Source organism: Carettochelys insculpta, chromosome 3 (assembly GCF_033958435.1).
Source record: "Carettochelys insculpta isolate YL-2023 chromosome 3, ASM3395843v1, whole genome shotgun sequence".
Taxonomy (NCBI): domain Eukaryota; kingdom Metazoa; phylum Chordata; order Testudines; family Carettochelyidae; genus Carettochelys; species Carettochelys insculpta.
The window spans coordinates 5,037,642-5,057,566 of NC_134139.1; positions in this window are offsets into that span (position 1 = coordinate 5,037,642).

Sequence of the window (19,925 nt, forward strand, 5' to 3'; positions counted from 1 at the left end):
ATATAGAATGGCTTCGCTCGCTGTCGGGTGCTACATCATGCCAAAGGCTAGATCGCCCCTCACTAAGAAAACTAGAAGCATGTCCACTCCCAGGGAATGTATGTTTCCAGACTCAGAGAAAAGTTGTAAGAAAGACACAGCACTGACATCCATCCCTTCCTGCCGATAAAGACCAACTTGAAATAGAACCAGGAGACTACAAAAAATAATAATAATAAAAAAAAAATAAAAATCAAACCCAACTCCAGTATCCCATGCAGAGTTTTGACCTTAGAGAGAACTGGAAGTGATTCCATGAAATCCACTATGGTCCTTGCTATTGATAATATATGAGAGGTGTTCAGCCCTTGTTCCTCAAAGTTATTGGTTTTGGTGGGAGTTAAGCACCTCAATATCTCTGAGGACTGGGGCCTCAGAGACTCTAGGATGGGCAGCCATGTAAATTTTTAAGAGATAGAAGCTAGGGAGCAAGACACACCTTGGCTAACGTCAGTTCAGAGCAGCGGTACAGGTTGAATCGCTCTAGTTCAGCATTCTCTCATCCAGAAACATCTGTAATCCAGCATGATTTTCGTTAGCCCCATGACTCCTTGTCATTGGAGTGGCCAAGTTTCCCACAGCCCCATAAAGTTTCTTTCCAGCCACCAGTCCTGACTCTGTTTTCTGTGCTGTTTTTTAGCTTTAAGGTACCTCTAAATGTCTTCTAAGAGCCCAGTAAGCAGTGGAGAGGATTGGTAATGGGCTAGGGTTTCCTGTGATTGGCAGTGGGCTAGGGTTTCCATTGGTTTCCTGTGGTCTGGCAAATTCTCTGGTTTGGCACCGGTTAGGTCCTGAAGGTTCCAGACTAGAGAGGTTCAACCTGTATTAACATCAATCTCTCTAATGAGCTCGAACCAAGTATTTCAAGTTCTTAAGTGATTTGCTGAACTGGGACTTAACATGTAAAAGCTTTCAATGGAGGTTGTTTTTTTAAAATCATTTTCTGGCAGTAGGATTTGTAAACAGATCTCCTCCCTTGGTCTTCCCATTTCCATGTTATCACAAAGATCTGGACTGGAAGATTGAACTCAGTTACCTGCGCGCTTTTCACCTTTGATTTATCCTGTGAGGTGGAATTTCACTAGATAGATCCTCTCCCATGACCCCCGTCTATCCCCAACACCTCCCTTCCCTCACCTGCCCTCCAGACACTTTTTTAACCTTCGCTTTGGGACTTGGGATGAAGTTTTCTGAAGCACGGCTGTCATTTAGGAGTCCATTCCTGGATTTCAAGCAACTTAGCCATTAAGGTCCAGATTCTTAAAAGGTATTTAGTTGCCTAAAGGTAAATAAAGTTGCCGAGCGGGATTTCAAATGCCTTCTCCACATGGGCACTTTTGAAAATGCTAAGAGGTGCTTCATTTCATCTTCAGGCATCTGAAAATCTGTCTGTTGGGACCTTAAGTCCCAAGGAAAGTCAGCTCAGTTGAGGTTGCTGAATCACCGAGGCATTTGCCAAATGTTACCCCCAATCTGAGTGAAAACTTAACAAGAGTCCCTTTCACTTTTTTCACCTATGTCACAAATGGTTGAAAAATACATTGGCAAATTTATTTCATCTATGTGAGTGTGGGGAGTATTGTTTAAAGTTATTCTGAAGCATGTTTAATATCAGAAACCAGTAGATCAGATTATTCCTTTAAGAATAGGAAGGATTTAGGCAGCTGCATACACAGACCTTCTATTCCTCGATGGGGCTTAAAAGGAAATAAAATTACATGGAATCGGTATTTCTTTCCTCGCTGCATAGAAATCCAATTTTAAAATGAATATGCTGATGGGATGCCACTTTTTGCTGTGTTGAGTGTACCTTTGATATCGGACAGCATGCCAGATCAGCTTTTTATTCCAAGGGGGTGAGCATGGCAAAGTGGTTTACTCTGAAGCTCAAGTTTGCAGCTTTAACTCCTCAACCTAAACCACGTGTTCGGCGTTAGTATATTATCTGCGTACACGGGTCTCCATCTGTATGGTAGCGGCTGGTGATGCAAATCTTTTTAGAAAAAAATTCAGCACCACCAGGCGGTAAACTGTCTCTGAAAATAATAACTGCCAATAGATTTGTCTGCTTTTGATTCCAAAACACAGGGGTATCAGCGCCTGTATTGTGTCCCCTGCTCCATTGAAATCTATTTCCATATCATAACATTCCGACTTGCTCCTGCTTATTACTGATCCCAGCCATCCTGTAACAAACCTATTCAGAGAGGCCCATGAAAAGGGAGAAAAGAAACGCAATCCATTCAGCAACCTTTGCTTCTCCTGACACCCTCTGTCTCCTCCTCTGGCACATAAAGAACTTGTTGTTGGTTCTCTGCAACCAGGGAGGGAGAATGCAGCCGGCTGGATCATGGCTCACGCTGTCTGCAAAACGTGAACAGTACGGGGATCGTTTGACCTTGGACGTGTTTATTGCAGTGGGGGGAAATTAGCAATAAATAAAGGCAAGTGGGCAGAAGAAGGCCAAGACCCTCGGGGACTCTTGTGTCTGTAAGGGTCAGAATGAAAGGAGGCTTGATTTGCTGCTATATTTTCACTCAGTCACTGGAATAATTCATCAGAGCCCGGACAAGCCTAATCGGAGTGCTTGCAGTATAATGGAGACATGCTGTGTTTACCCTGTGCAATGATAGCTGGCTGAATCTTCACTGGAGGCCTGGTCTAGCAAAGTCAGCGAGCAGGTGCTTAATTGTAAGCATGTAAGGAGCTGTGTTGATTTCAGGGGGATGACTCACATGCTTAAAATTAAGCACGTGCTGGATCAGAGCTGGGGGGCAGAGCTCCCAGCAGAACTGACCCTTGTGGCACGGATTCGCCAAGATTTCTAAATGGGCATAAAATCAACTCAGCGGGATGGTTTCTTGACTTAACATTATTCGTGTGCTTAGGCGTATTGCGGAACTGGAGCTCTAGGGCCAGATCTGATTCCCACTGATGTTAACGAGAAAACCCAGTTTGACTTTAAGAGGCTGTGGACTGGGTCCTTTTGTGAGAGTCATTGCTGGGCCTCACATTAGTGCGATGTGGTCTCCAGTGGAATTAACCTTCATTTACACCAGTAGATGGGAGAGGAGGATCTGGCCCATTCATTTTTTAAAGTCAGCTGCTCTGCTTTTGTTTAAGTGGCCTTCCCTCCAATAGATTGCTCTTCCCTGGCAAGACCATTGAAAGGGTTTGACTAATGCACCAGGAAAGAACAAACCAATAAATTCAGTACTCGAAAGATTAAAGACTACACTTAAAAAAAAAAAAAGAAAGAAACTAAAAAAAATCTTTCCTGTATCACAGCCCAGGTGTTTGTTTAGCTTAACCAAACACTGCACAATATATGAAAGACACAAACTAGGAAAGGCGCTTCATTTTGTAAAACTAGCCTTCAATTAGTCAAAAATTTTGCCTTCTTTTTTGTCCACAGAGGCTTTTATCTATTACTGTTTTATAGGAGTTACATAGGTGGGATCAGAGGTTGTTTTGTTTTCTTTTTCAGTCAATTAAAGTCCTGCTTAGCAGACTTATGTGGCAGGTGCACATTGCCTGGGGCCAGGGCAGAGATGGCTCTCACCCAAGTTCACTCTCAGTCAGCTGCCTTCACGAGTTGTACCTATTAGCTGGCTTTCGCTTTGGGTGAATGGTGAATGTACTTAAGAGCTGAATAGTTAGGTACACGCAGAAACCCAGGGGAGAAATGCAGCCCATGGAAATGAAGAGAATCAAGTGATATAGGGAGAAAGATGTTGGAGATGCTTGGGATCAAAGAAAAGATTCAAGTGTAACTTGCAGGGAGCTTCCAAGCTCACTTTAAATATTATCTCCCAGGAAAACATGACTGTGGTCTAAGAGAAGCCGTCCACAGTATGACCTGTCTTAAGGAACTCACATCCCATCACCAGGGTATCTGAGAACCTCTTGGACTTCATCAGGTCGTCTCAATTCTCCTACCAGAGAGGCCAGTGCTATTAACCCCATTGGATCGAGGTCCGCCTGAGCTGCGGAGAGGCTAAGGTTCAGATCATTAAAGGCATTTAAGCTTTGCTGCACTCTGCATTGCAACACCTAGCTGATCTGGGAACTTAAGTATCATTTTCAAAAGGGATTTAGGCAGCCCTTCTCTGGGGACAGCTTCCCTGTATGTAAAAGGCAACCAAAACAAAACCAAAAACCCAGCCACAACATTGCAAGCTAGAAGTGGCAGCTGTGGACCTTTAGAAAGAGGAGCTGGTTTGCTTTTCAAGGAAACACACAGCACTTTCTTTTGCCACTCAGAAACTCATCTGGTATCCTGTTATCTCACCTACCTTCAGCAGCTGACCTCCTTGCATAATGGGCCATGCATAGGACTCTGATTTCTGCAGTTTGGGTTTGTGTCTCAGTGGGACCTTTTGGTACTGTCTTGGCTTGTGGCCAAGCCCTGGTACTCCACAGGGGCTACTTACCTCCCTCTTTTTGTGCAAAACTGAACTTGACTGACAGGGACCTGGGGCTTCTGTGACCCCCCCCCCCGCATCTGATGGGGGTAGAGCTTGTGTTCTCACAGCTTTGGGGAAACCCAAAATCTTGCAGTGGGAATGTGCAGGTGTTTTTGAAATGAAATGTGGATTTCACTTCAATGACAGTGTTTGAGATTTTGGTATTATGTCCTGGTCTGGGACAATTCTGTCTCTCTCTCCCCCATACCTTTCCTGGCCACCAAAATAAAAAAAAACCTTCAAATACTTTTGTAGAAGTAAAATTAATTTTCCCAGACATCTCTGTTTATAAATCAATGACGAATCTGGTGCATTGTTTTTATATATTGATTTCGGTAAACACAGGGGCAGACTCATGGTAACTGGCCCCAATTCAGCAAAGCACTAAGTCATAAGCATGTGTTGATCTCTATATTGATTCATCTGCTTAACTTTAAGTCAATTCCAGTTAAGCATGTGCTTAAGCGCTTTGCTGCATCAGGGCTTGTGGAACCCAGCTGATCAGGCAGAGGGATAGAAAAATACTGTGAATAAACCTTTGAAAAACTCTTGAGTGTTTCTTAAATAGCTCCTCTGTAATATAAGGCCTTGAAAGAAGGGAGGATAAGGAAATGTGGGATAAAGATTTCATTAGCATTAGTTTGAGGTGACTTGCAGAACTCACTGATAGTTTTACCATTTGGGAGCGCACTGGGTAGAGTTTTATTTACTCATCTCTCGCTCCACTTAGAAAGTGATTTTAACTTTATCACAACCCTAGAAATGCTGAAAACTGGAGCAGTTTTAACCCATGGAAAGAGCTAGGAAAGACAGATGAAATCAAGCTTGTGTGCTATCTCTGTATTAATTTCCTATACAGTCATTCAAAACTATTATTTCTATCAAAATAACATCTTGAGAGACCTCTGCTGAGATCAGGACCCACACGGTACTAGGTGCTGCATATGGAGAGAATAAGAGACAGTATTTGCCCTGAAAAGCTTGTATTCTAATTACTCCGGTTGGACAAAAGATGAAGCATGATTTCCATTTTACAGATGGGAAACTGAGGCACGGGAAAATAAATGACTTGCAAAAGGCCATACAAGATAAACAGAACTTTAAATTTAAATTAAATGAGACCCATTTCTTTTAAGGATGAGTCTTAACTTTAAGACAGTCTTTCCGCGGTGCTAGAAAAACAACGTGAATCAAACTTCTCTTTAACAAATCTTTTGTGCTGCCAGGCAGCCAAGAAAATATATGTTTCCGATTTCTTCAACTGTAGCTTTCTTGAACAGCCATAGAGAGGGAGTCATGTCAGTCTGTGTCTTCACAAAATAACAAAGCGGTCCTGTAGCACTCTAAAGACTAACAAAATAATTTATTAGGTGATGAACTTTTGTGGGACAGACCCACTTCTTCAGACCTGGAAATTCTGATGCAAGTAAACCTCTGAAATGCCTAGGTCTCCATAGAGATAGCAATTACCTGACACATTACCAGGACAGTTTCCACATCTTTGCTATTTGTAGTGATCTCAGGCAAGTCACAAGTAATTTTCTTCCCTCTTTTCCCTAGCCTTTGCTGCCCCCTCCTTCTCTCCTAGGTAGCTGATTTGTCAGTTTTCATTTCATTTTTTTCCATCTTTCTGTTAAATTCTGGTTGTGCCAGTTTACCTTCATCAGAATTTCCTTTTTTGTCTGCTAGCTTTCTTATACCTTCTGTTATTTGCTGCTGCGACATTTGCAGTTAGTCTGACAGTTAGCAATTAGAGACCCTGTGAGGAGTAAATGCCTCGTTATGTAAAATAAAATGTTAAGCTGGGCTATAATGGAGGAAATTAATAATGCCCAGAAGATGTTAAAGGTAAATATAATTGTAATGTAAACATAATGGCTTTAAATATTGGCTTTAATGTGACAGCTGCTTTCTAAGCACCTGCTTTTGAGTCTTATTCACAGCAGTAATTTACAGTCAGTGGCTTTTGCTTAGGCACATGATAAAAAGAAATTGCTGAATTCTCATTTTCTTAGTTCTCCTCCTTCCTTGCTCATGAGGTCGTGTTGACCATCGTGTTTTCTTGACCAGTGAGACATGGTAACGTTATTAAGCTCCTGGGATTGTGCCAGAGCGCAACAAGGAGAAAAACACATACAAATATGAGCATCTTCCCTTCTGCCTCAGGAGCAGCTGGTATTTACTTTCTGGATAGTCGTATTTCTGTACTTCAGTGAGCTGATTGGCTCGGGCTATTTGCAAGGAGCAGTTCCCTCAGTAGATTGCAATGCAGGCGGACAATATTTCCCAGATTCCCCTTCGAATGTGTCACAAATTCATGGCCCTGAAGTAGGACAGGCCTTCAGCACGTGCTTAAGACTGGGCTTACATTCCACTGCCCTTGACTTGTCTCTGTGCAGGTGCAAGGATCTGCCTATAGGGATCCAGTTGTGGGGCTGAGACAATACAGCAGAAAGTGGACAGGGACTGAGCCTGTTTGGCAGACATGGAGTAGAATTCTAGTCCAACCACGACAATGGGAATTTTGCCATTGACTTCTGCGGGGTCTGAAATTCACCCTTGGTGTTTGAAAATTTCAGTCAGAGTTCAGCCTCATTTAAAAGCCCTTTCAACACCACTGGTAGGGAAGATGATGGGCCTGAGAGTTCTGGGCTCTATGAGTGCACGTGTGTGTCCATCCATCCAGTAGAGCAGAGAGGAAATTCCAATAATAAATAGATCCTAATGCACTATATAGGACCTGTCCCAATGCCACAGTATGCGGGAAACACACTGGAAGGTTGAGCTGGCCCATACAGACCACTCTAAAGAGAGACATCATGTAACCTATACCACCGCTCATGCAAATGATTTTCACAGGGCCTGATTCGAAGTCTACTGAAGTCAACAGCAATCTTCCTATTCACGTCAAAGGGCTTTGAATCAGGCCCTTAATATACTGGACGGGGTCTGTGATCCAGCTGAATCTTCTCTCTGAACCCCCTACCACCACCTGCTCAGTTTATGCCTAGGCAATCTGCCAGCTACTGACTAACTATCAAGCACGTGTATCCGGAGGTGTGTGCATGCGTGTTTGCTTATGACATTGCTGATCTATCGGCAAAATGTTCTGCGTACCAGATGCTGTCCCAGGAAAAGGACAGAAAAGAGAGATGGAAAGTCCATAGTTCAGTCATTAAACAATTTGTTCCTCCTCTTTTCATCTGGTGACAACTGCCCCATGGATTTTCTATCTTCCTTATCTGTCTCCTTCTGTTCACTATAGGTAAGTTCTCCTCTAAGAGGCAATAGAGCGCTCAGCCCTGACTCACCAGTGTCATTTGCTTTCTCCCTTTGCTTTGACGCTACCGCCCGTGAAACATAATGTGCCCGACCAGCGATAGTCTGAGGCTTGCCAATCGCGTGTGCTTCTTTCATGGCTCTACTGCATGATACTAAAACACAGGGTGATTTAATTATTAACCAGTCAGGGTGCTTTGCCTACAATCACTTGTGCCCTTGTTCATGAAGGGCCGTCAAATACATAGGCCTATAATGAATGAAACAATGAATTCACATGACTGTGGCTCTTTCGGGCAATGCTGATTGCTAATTTGGCTCCTAAACCACTGAGGTCTGAGTCTTCACTGTGCTGGACAGTCCGGCATGCTGTACCATGAAAGATCCACTTGCTTAGTAAGGAGAGCATTGCCAGTTATCGAGTGATTGTCACATGGTATTTAGTATTTTTCTTAAAGCTCCAGCTTCTGGAGCCATGTGATTACATGAACCTTAAGTTTAAATTGCTGAAAAAGTGTGTTTCTAGCTGTCCTGGGCAGTGTTTCCCATAAGTTGCCCACAGCCACCCACCGTCTTCAGCATGTGTTTCTACTGGTGGCGCACAGCCTCACATGCCTTGGTGCACATACCAAAATTTATTCTGCCCATGGATGGGAGAAGTTAGAGGGAACACTGCTCTTGGGTGCAGAGACAAGTTTAACAATCTGAACTCCACTGTCACAGAAAGCAAATCCGAAATTACATGAACAGCCTCTGATTTATAGAAGCCTCATGGTTTTGTGGGCTTGACTCATAATTTTTGAAGGATTGGAATGGCTGGCCCCCACATTTCTGACGTGAACTTAGCAGAGTTGAAAGTTGCTGGATAGCGAACTAAGCATAGGTCATCTCCTCAACTCTGATCCTACCTATGCTGCTGACTTGCTGTGTAGATGTGGGCAAAACACTTACTCTCTGCACTGTATTGCAATTTCAACTGTCAAAACACCTAAAGCCAGGGAGGGAAATCTGAGCAAAAATCCATCCATAGCTATAAACCTGTCTTGGGAGACAGGCCACCTGGACAGGGGCTAAGGAAGCTCCTCCCTGTGTTGTGTGGTACAGAGGCAGTTGGGACCAGTCAATGGGTAAACAGAATCTCTGTCAAGCACTATGAGCTCAGGATGATTTTTGAACTCTCCAGAATCATTCCAGGAAATAATCTTTCTTTTTCCTGGTTAACACAAAGCCTAGAGGGGTCCTTCCTGGCCAGGAACTAACTTTTGCTTTGGTTCAAATGGGCTCATTTTTGAGTTCCCAATGGAATGTGAAAGAAATTAAAAGAGAGATTTTTTCAGAGATGCCCATAGGTCTTGGAAACGAATTTCCCTTTAAAATTAATTAAATCGAACACATTTATTAAAACTGGGTGTCCAAATGGACTGGCAGCGGTGAACACTTCAGCCTTACCTTTTTGCATGGTTTTGCATTTTGCTCACCTTTAATAATTTTCCTAAAGGGTTTGTTGGTTTGAATGCTTCCTCAGGTTACAAGGAAAGGAAGTAAACTTTATGTCTCTTCTCTCTTCCCCTTTCTCTGCGTCCCTTTCTCATTATTGAGAAATAATAATAATAATAATTATAGTCCCAAAAAACTAAAACTTGGTAGTCACATCCTGAAAAAATCATGAGACTTAATAATCATGGGGGTTCTTTTTTTTTAAATTAAAAAATAGATGTTTTTTTTTATTTGCCTTCTGATTTTAAGCACATAAGTGGGTCATGTTTTCAAGCTTTTTCTCTGAAGCAATGAGGCCTAGAAAATCTCTAAAAAATACCCCCAAACCTGAGATTCTCATATAAGCACAGGACTCCCAGAGCGGGGACCTTTCAAAACACTAAACAGTGCATGACGCCAGATAAAATTGTAGGAGCTGACAATACAGTTATATGCGTTAGGCTTGATTCTTGTTTGCATGGAGGCAATTTTACACAGTTCTCCCATATGCGTAGGCCATACGGTTACTTTCACTTTAAGGCCCCTTTCTCTTGTCAGAGTGATGCAAAGAGGCTTTAGTATAATTGAGAATTTGTGCTGTTGGACCTGATCCTGAGAAGAATTCTACAGAATTCCTGGCAGCATGCAGAGGCTTTAAATGAGCATCTATGTACTTTGTACCCATTTGCATTGCCAAAGCCTAGTAAATGAGAACTAGGCTTATTATGTTATAGTTCTTTCAGTCAACTCCAGAAAATAATCATCAGGAGAAAACAAGGCCATGGTAAGCATTTTGGTGTCAACACGCCTCTTCGATGGTTAAATGGTGGATGGGAACAATTGTTTCAAAGACCAAAATATTGATTCCAAAGGGCATGCTGTACTTTCAGGCTGAATCTGCTCTCTGGGACTAGACTCACATTCTCACAATGGGAGCACAGCAGAGAGAACGGTTTAACTGTTTACTACTTCAGGACATTTTAAAAGGTAATGAATGTACAAACACCACAGGAAAAGAGCACTCTGGTAACATGGCTTAGGCTCATGATAGAAAATTCAAACAATATTAGACTGAAAAAGTCAACATTAGACACACTTCTACTAAGGACCTACAAACAAACAGAGTTCTTCTGTACACACATTAACAAACACAACTCAAACGATGATGGCTGCTTTCACCTTTTCCGTGCCTCTGTTTAATATACAAGCGTTGTAGTGGTTATTGTTGATTTCCACATCGGAGAGAGCCGTTTACTAAGGGTTTGCACTATAAGTGCATTTTACACGGGTAATGTGTGTGTTTCTTCCAGCCTCTTGGGAAATGCTGGGTTGGACTGAGCACTCTCTCTTAAAATTTATATTACCAGATTCACAGTGGCATAGTCAGTTTTGTGCCCCCATGGTTTTGGGAGGTATGAGCTCTTGTAATAATCCTACTGAGGAGCACAAACCAAACTTGATGAGGTCAGATTCTCCTTTCACTGAGGGCTTGGCTTTAGGAACATGTGGGACATGTTTACAGTGGGGGAAATGAAAGCCCTGTGGCAGTGAGTCTCCGAGTCCAGATCTGCAGACATGCCTTGCACTATGGAGCTAAAAATACCTATGTTCACATGCCTGCTCAGGTAGGAGCTTGGGCTTTGAAACCTGTTGAGATGGTGTGTTTCAGAGCCCAGGTGAGGAGGTCTGCATGGCTATTTTCAGCCCTGGTGTGCAAACCGAGTCTCAGATCCAGGCTCTGAGACTCGCTGCCCATGTGGGGGTTTTTTGTTTTTTTTTCTTTCACTGTAGACATAGCCTAGGTCAGGGTAAGCAACCTGCAGCTCCGGAGCCACGTGTGGCTCTTTAAGGACTTCTTTGTGGCTCCCAACACTGTAACTGCAAAGTAAAACAAAACCAAACAAAACCTCCTGATTATTTTTGATAATCGGTGACTATCTAAAAGCCCCCAAATGAATAACTCATATCTAAAGAGCAAACAATATGCGATCTTGACATGTTGGATAACTCCTCCTAGCGTCCTCCAAAGAGCGAGAAGGTTTGTGAGTGAAGACAGGGTACAAACACACACACATAAAGTGTGAGGAAATAAAATAGGTAAAAAGTTTGTGAACATCCTGCAGCAACCATGTATCACATTGCAAATCATTGTGTGTGCACTGTTCTTAAAATTGGGGTTACAGAAAGTATGGTTTGATGTTATTTATTAAAGACCATCTTGTGTCCACTTGCATTTCAGCTCTTGAATTATTGTTTTTTTTTTTTGCCGAATTGGAAAAAATGGCTCTTCTTGATATTTTGGTTGCCGAGCCCTGCCCTAGCTTCAAAGTAAGTCGGGCTGTAATTGTACCTATACAAACCTACTGTGCACTCTGTTTCCATGGGGCCCCTTCTGACATGCATTCAACATTTCCTAGTGTGCTTTCCATCTGTTTCAGAGCAGAGCAGATCAACGTGCACTAGAGAATGATTATTGCATAGCAGCAGGGTCGACATGCAGACCAAGTGCTTAGCAGGGGTAGCGTCACACCCCAACTTGCTGTGAGTTACACGTTTCTACTGACAAGCCCTTTCTCCAGGTTTCCCAAGTTCTCTTAGGGTGCGTTGCATTTCGTTTAGAGAAGCAGAGTTGTGAGTAATGGAAGAAGGAGGATGATTACAATAGCACACAGAGGCCTCAGGAGGCACTGGGGTTCCATTGTGCAAGGCATGAAAGAAACACAAAAGCAAAGCTGCTCTTTCTTCACATGAAGATAGATAGAGGGTGTGTGTGGGAATAGGTAGGTAGATAGTGTGTGTGGGAATAGATATGTAAGTCCAGAGGCACTGAGCCCATGTACTAGGGAGAGTGAAGTCTCTGCTCTACACATTTGCTTGACAGCCAGCTGGCCTTTAGCTCATGTAGTAAACCACCAGGCTTTAGCCTGTATGGTCATGGGTTCAAGCTGCTCTACTGACACCCCAGGTCTGTCAGCATTACAGATAGACAGGTGGTGTGTGGGAATATCTAGCTAGATAGTCTTACGCTTTCATTAATCATAATGTTTGGTTCTCTGGAAGAAGTCGTGATTTCTACAGGTTGAACCTCTCTCTTCCAGCACCTCAGGACCTGACTGGTGCTGGACAAGAGAACTTGACAGACCGTGGGAGGCCAATATTGTTTAGCACATTACCAACACTTCCACTGCTTCTGGGCTCCGAGGAGACATTTACAGTTAAATTACAGCTAAACAACACTGGGAGCCAGGACTGGTGGCTGGAAGCTAGCTTTATGGGATCACGGGAAAACTAGCCACACTCATGATCAGTGGTCATCCAGCTCACTAAAATAATGCCAGATTACAGATTTTGCTGGATGAGAGTGTTCTGGATTACAGAGCTTCAACCTGTAGCATCAGATGTAATTCATCTCTAGGGCCAGATTTTCAGGGCTCGGCACTCACAATTGTGGCTAGATTTCCAAGAAAACTCTACTCCCATTTAGGTACCTAAATTGAAGATTTTTTTTAAAATAAACCCTTAGCATCCAGCAGCTCCCACTATTTAAGCGTCTCAGAGAGAGATTGGAGAGCTAAATTTCTTGGAAAGTCTGGCCCTAAATATTGCATTGAATGGTGAGATCAGCAGTTCTTGCTGATGCTAACAGTGAAACAAAAGCTGAGTAGCTGGAAAACCATGATTTCCAATATTCTGCATACTTTACAACAAAGGAATATAAGAAGCTGGACAACATTTCAGCTCTAACTGTTGTATTGCACAGAGGTAATATTATCACTGTGTTTCAGAGAGAGCGTGAAACTCTTCTCCACCTACCAAATTTTCCCCTGAAGATCTTTTCAGCTGAAGGGAAAGTCTGCTAATAAAGCACATCCTAATTGTTCTTGGCCCTGTGCCTTCTAGCAAGATAGTCAATAGCACAAAAGAGTCAAACGCTGGTCTGCTGCTGCTCTTCATAGGCTCTGATAATGCAATGCTCTTCTGTAGGATCAAGGTATTAAGGTTTAGGTTATTTGTATTGATTTTATGTGCTGCCATCCTGTGTCAGTCATGCTCATATTTGTGGTTCACAAATTCCTCCTTTAAATGTCACAGCCATTTCATCTCCTTTTGCCATCAATACTGCAAACCACGGGGTCTGTTTATTAACCCCCAATGCCTGTAATGTTGTACGCTGCTTTAGGTCTGTGCATTCGCACAACAATCTCGGTACATACATTTTTTAGACCAAATTCTTATTTAAAGTAAAAAAAAAAAAAAAAAAAAAAAAATAGCACAAGACCAAAACCATGGCTTTAAAGTGTGTTTTTCTTTCATGGCCACAGAATCATACATTTTCCCAGCCAATTCTTAGGCCCTCTAGTGGCTAAAAGGTGATTTTAAATATCTGAAATTCATCAGTAAATGTTTAAATATGGTAAGTGTGACTTTAACGCCATGTACAATTACATATGCTGTATTTATACTACGAGCTGGACTTTTTTGCCTGGATGTTTTCACTGCTGAGCAGCCTGCTCCAGCAATTGCAAGGAAAACTACAGAGACAACTTCATCATGAGTATAAAGGATATTAGCTTATCAAGGTTTTCCCTTGAAAATCTGGACTAATTCTTACATAGTTACACAAATAACTAAGTGAGCTGTCAATTTTATGCAAATATACCCCCCTTGCTGTGTTAAATAAATGGGGGAACCACAGGGATGTCTACAAACATATTGGGATAATGACTGTATTTATTAGTCATTGTCCTATTTCAGCTGTGATCCTTTAACAAACACAGAGCAGAAATAAAAATAGCAAACATGTTTTCCCTTATTTCTCTGCAAGCGCTTACTTAAGCCTTTATTATATTTGGCCATGGGACATTCGGTAAACTGACTGATGCTATCAGAGAACGATTTTACAAACAGTAAAAGTTACACTATTGACACCTCCAAATTCTGGAGTATTTACATTGTGTTAGGTGCACACTTGCTCAGTAAGATTAACAAACATTACTAGAAAGGCTATGGCCAAATCCACCCTGGTTGTTTATAAAACCTTTACAACTCATCAGCTTCCACTAACATGCTGGCACTGTTCAATTACCATCACTTTTAGAGAGCCTTAGCAAAACATCCAGTGCCCATGTAAATAGACAAATCTGAAAACTCGCTGGTCTGTTGGCTTACATACTGTAGGTAATGTTTTCTTTTGCTCAAATTTGTTCTGGAAACTAATCACGCTCTGATAAAGCCATCTGCAAATATGAGGAAGATTGACATCCGCATGTCAAAGTTTACACAGCCTGACCAAGTGTACATATAGTACAGATGATGTGAGGGCCCTGCTGTTCAGAGTTTCTTCAGGCCATGTTGGAATGGAACAGGCTGTAGAACAATGCAGGCTTCTGGGCATCGGGCAAGCCTGCCGGAGAGTCGTTAATAGGAATTTCTGCTTCCACCAACAATATTATATATTTGGAAACCGGGCCACTGAGGCTGCCGTGAAAATTCCTCCCCAAAGGTACTCTGCCTGCTGGCGCTTCTGGTTACCTTCCAGCACAGCTTCCATCCTGGATCTGAGATAGGACTTATTCAGATCCCTTCTGCAAGCACATCTGAATGCTTTGGAAATCACCGATAAACCATTTGCTCCTAGTGTGATGGAAACCCTGTCCCGCTGGTGGTGGGAGTGGTGGAGAGGAGAGGTGATGCTTAACTCCTCCGGGTGGAAGAGGCAAAATGTAAAGGCTCTGGGAGGGTTGTGTGACTGCCCCATGTACCACCTCTGGGCCGAGAAGCAGAAGAGCCAGGAGGGCCAGGGCATCAGTGAGGAAGTGCCTGGGAGAACTACCGAGCTCCCCTGGGACATTGCTGGTTGGTGCTGGCCTCTTGTGGAGGAGAGGCAGGAGCATGGAAGAGCGCAGGTTGGAGATGTGCTACCTGCCCTGCCTGGAGAGTGTCCAGCGACCCAGCTCAGGGAGCAAGGCAGGAAGGGCACCCCAGCTCCAGCCAGGATCCTCAGGGAGCCGCGTGGCTCCCACCAGCTTCCAATTCACCAACTCCCGGCTAGAGGTGATATTGGAAACGTGAACTGTCATCTATCTTTCTGTGCTCAGTTCCACAGTTGTCTGTCTTATCTACTGCAGTCTGCTCAGGGCAGGGACTCTTCTCATATGCTGGTACACTGGAACGCCCGTCTTGGCTGAGGACTCCCAAGGCTACTTTACATATATAATATAAACTAGAGGCCCTGTTACAGCTCCGCTTGCAAGTGGCAGCTGGGCTGGAAGAAAGTTTTAGGAAGAAACTTGTACGGGCCCTGCACTGGGCGGGGGAGGGGTTGGGGCTGGCACAGTGAGGGACAGGGGTCTATTGGGGGGCTGGGTGGGGCTGGGCCCCATACTGGCCAGGGCAGGGGTTGGGGGTGGCCCAGTGCTGCAGGGGTGTGAGTAAAATAGTAGAACCTTGCCTGGACAGACAGATGGATGCACCAAAATATTATATACGATACCCATAAAATAAATAAAAATAATAATACTAAGGAAGTGGTCAAAGAAGTCAGGGTTCTTCCATGACAGATACTACTGTTTGGGCAGCTATAAATTGTTGGCATCAATTCTTGTTGGCTGTTGGTTTTTAAATGCTAGAAGAGAACACTTGAAAAAGATTCAAGGTGAAGATTTGTAAACTACTTTGACACAGCGCATTTTCTCCCATTGAAGAATGACCAGTAAAGTTGGTCCAAAGTAAGAAGGATTTGCGTTTGGCTTTCCTTATATAAACAAGGCTTTTGTTGACTTATAAACAGGGCTTGTGCTTGGGCATTTTGGACTGGATTCCAGTGGTTGGCATCTACCCTCTGACAATCCAAATACAGAAAGAGAAAATAAATCACTAACGGTTCACTTGATCGTATTTGGAAAGAGAGGATTTACACAGAATTTAATGAACTTCCTGTCCTTTTTTAATCAAATAAAATATCAGTCTCACCCAACACGGGCATTGGATAGGTGCCTTGAGGGCCTGGAGTCAGGTGCCAACTTGGAAGAGTTGCAAATTGTGTCATGCTCCACATCCTGGAAGTAAACGAAATCTTTGAAGCTGGACCCCCAGCGAGAGCTCTAAACTTCATCAAACACTTCAGAACTGCACTCAAACAACCAGTAAAAAACCCAAGCCCACGCCAGCCTGACAATGCTCATTCACAAGACTTACGTCGGGCTGAGTTTTGCAGTCTTCTGAGGCGTCCTTCTGGTTGTTCAGTGCATTGAACTGTCCCATGACATTCCCGGGTCACTCAAATGCCCCTCATTGTGGTGAAAGAGGTACCTCCACCCCCTACTAAAACGGTGCCTGCTCTTGCTTGTTTTGCTGAAAATTGTTTACCTCAGACCTCCTGAAAATGAAGGCATGTCTACATGATGGAGACTACACCACCATAGCTCTGTTGGGATAGTCTGTAGTACAGATGCGGCCCACACCACCATAAGGGGTTTAGCTGTCGTGGGAACCCTACCTCCGCAGATGACATTAACTACCATGGTCAAAGCTGCCTCTGCTTTGGTGATTATATCAGCATAGATGTATTGCCAGGGGTTGTGTTTTTTTTTTTTTTTTATGACAGTTGATCAGTGTAGCTATGCAGCTAGAATTTGCCAGGGTAAGTCCAACCTGAGGTTCTAGAGATTGCTAGGTACCCAAAAAGGATGAGGATGCTGTGGAGGCTTGCAATTTTTAACTCTAGAATTCACCAATTCAGTCCTGGTGTCATCTACCTTTATGATGTCACCATCCACCTCCCTACCCCCACTTCCTCTGGCTAAAAAGTGACCGTGGCTCTCCTAGCCTCAGTATTGCTCCTAATGATGTTCCCATGTGAATACCCTCTGTAACATAAGGAAGGAGAGATTTTGTAACTGGGAGTGTCTTTTGTCCTAGGGTGGTTGTTTTTGGTGTCTGTGCTTCATGGCTTCTTTGCTGCTTTACAATAGTTTACTGCTTTACTACTTCACCATGGTTGAATATTAGCTCTTTTCTTCTGTAGTACTAATATCCCGGTTCCCCTCAGCTTAAGTCTCAGGCTGTGGTTCAAGTACTAACCTGATTGGCCGTGTCTACAGTTGCATTCCTCTTTCCAAAGAGGTATGCAAATGAGGGAAATCAAAAAGGCAAATGAGGTGTGGATTTGTATATCGGGCACCTCATTTGCATATTCTTATTTTGAAAGAGCATCGTTCGAAAGAAGAAAACCAGTGCAGACACTGCTCTTTTGAATGTAAACCCCATCTTCAAAAGAATCCTTTTTCCCATAAAAAAAAGGGAAGAAGGATTCCTTCAAAGGTGGGGTTTACTTTCGAAATAAGCTATTTTGAAATAAGAATATGCAAATGAGGTGCCAGGTATGCAAATCTGCACCTCAGTTGCATTTTCAATTTCTCTCTTTTGCATTTTCAATTTCCCTTATTTGCATACCTCTTTTGAAAGAGGAATGCAAGTGTAGACACAGCCATGCTCAGGAGAGCTGGGTTCAGATTCTGCCTCTGCTATAGACTTACTGGGTGACCTTTGGAAAGTCACTTCTTCTCTCTGTGCTTCAGTTCTCCACCTCGAAAAATCCTCCTTTTTGTCTGCCTGAGCTATATAAATGATAATCTCCTTTGGGCAGGAAGTGTTCTTTACTGTGAGCTAGCACAGTGGGCCTGGATCCCTCTTTGATGCCTTAGGATGCTACTGTAATAGTGAGGAGTGGTGACTGAAGAGGCATGAAGATCAGGACAGACTGGACTGGAGACGTGGGTGCAAAAGCTGAAACATCTGGTGCAGGGGAAAGCAGGAGCAACCTTTTACCTTGTCACTACTCTAGGTAGCATTGTCCTAAGCAAAGACTGAGATAAGAAGTTATTTTCACCTAGGATTTAGGGGTATTCTTTTACTCCTATTTTTCCCAGAGCTGGGTGGTCTAGTTCAGCAGGAGATCTAAACCAAACAGGCGAGGAAGGTGGTAGCCTGCAGAGATGGCAATAACATAATAAGATTCTCCAGCAGGGAATGGTTTTTAAAAATGATATTTCTCCAACACCAGAAAATTGATAGGGGAGGATAACACTTGTCTGCTTTTCCCATGCGAGTCCCTATCAATTGACACAAGATGTGTCACGCAAGGTTAATCCCTATGGATTTGGAAACCTGCTTGGCATTTCTTCACCCAGCTAATGCTTCCCAATAAAAGCTAGAGCCAAAGAGCCGTATAATAATCACCTCCTCACCTGCACTTGGGAGGCAAATCGTGTATTTGAGGCTGTGTTCAGGGTCTGAGCCAGTGGTCCTGGACGTTAATGAGATGACTACCACTGGCTTCAGTAGGCTTTGAATCCAGCCTCAGATGAATGGAAACACGAATGGCAACAGCTCACATGGTCTAAGACAGAGTTTTCAAAAGTGGTCACTTGCTCTTGCTGACTTCATCAGCCTTCCAATGGAGGAACATCAGGGACAGACCTGTGCCCATCTGAAAATCCCATCCTGTGTCTTTTCATCTCTATCCCAGTGCCCTTTGGAGGGTTCCGCGTGGGTTCATTCTTCCATTTTAGAGCTGGTCAGAGGCTGGAACTTCCATTCTACATGAAATTGAGATGTTCTTCTCCATTCCAAATCAGAAAGGCAAGGGGAATTTTGCATTTTCTAACATTGGCCTCAGTCTTCTAGGGAGTAGCCTGAAACCACCCATTAAATTAACTGATTAGATGTCAGCGGTTAATGACTTTCAGCCATGACTGACCTTGGCCAAATTTCAACAAGAGCTTCAAGACTCATAGTTTATCAGTCCAAAGAACTTCCTCCCCACACCCACCCTTCAATTTTTTACCTCCTGATTTTATTATAGTACCTGTCTGTCGCAATGCTGCTGTATCCTACTTCTGGCTTCTGAATTAACAATCTTATTAAGTCTTGATTGCATCTAATTTAAGTTAGATTGAGAGAGAGAGACAGAGACTACTGCCAAGTTGAACACTCTGCAATGGGAACACAAAGCAATGATGTTTTGACACTAGATCATCCTTTTCTATTGCACATCTTTTGTCAGGTAATGAGAAATATAAAAAAGGAACTGATTTTCATTTACACTAAGCCTCCACTATACCTCTGTGGTAGAATGAAGGTGAATTATGTAGGTATAAATTCCAGAGCAGTATAAAGGGGCTTTAGCATAAATGAAAATCAGGCTCCAAAATGGACTTTTTTTTTTTTAAATTGAGGTCCCAGTTTAATAGAAAGGCAAAGTGCAGATTCACATGTGCTCACATAAGGTGTTTAAGGATACTTGTTTGAAAGCATATCAGCATCAATCATTGTCTGCTGCTACTTGAAAAACAACACCGATAGACTAGTCACTAGCAAAGCTTTCTCCCTGCCTCCGCAGCATGCTGCAATTCAATTAGTCATGGTCAGAGGGTGGCATTATTATTCATACATTACTGATTGTTCCCAAAGTAAACAACACTAGGATGGGGTCTGTGATCCTCTCTGTGCCTTTAGCCAGGGTACAAAGGAAAATACTATGGAGACCGTGGGGGTGGGACATTTTGTCTGAATTCTCATCTTGTTTGCAAGCTTCACAGTCAGATCTTGCTGTGTTTCAAAGGCCTCACAGATACGTGCCAGTTTATGCATACAAAAAAGTCC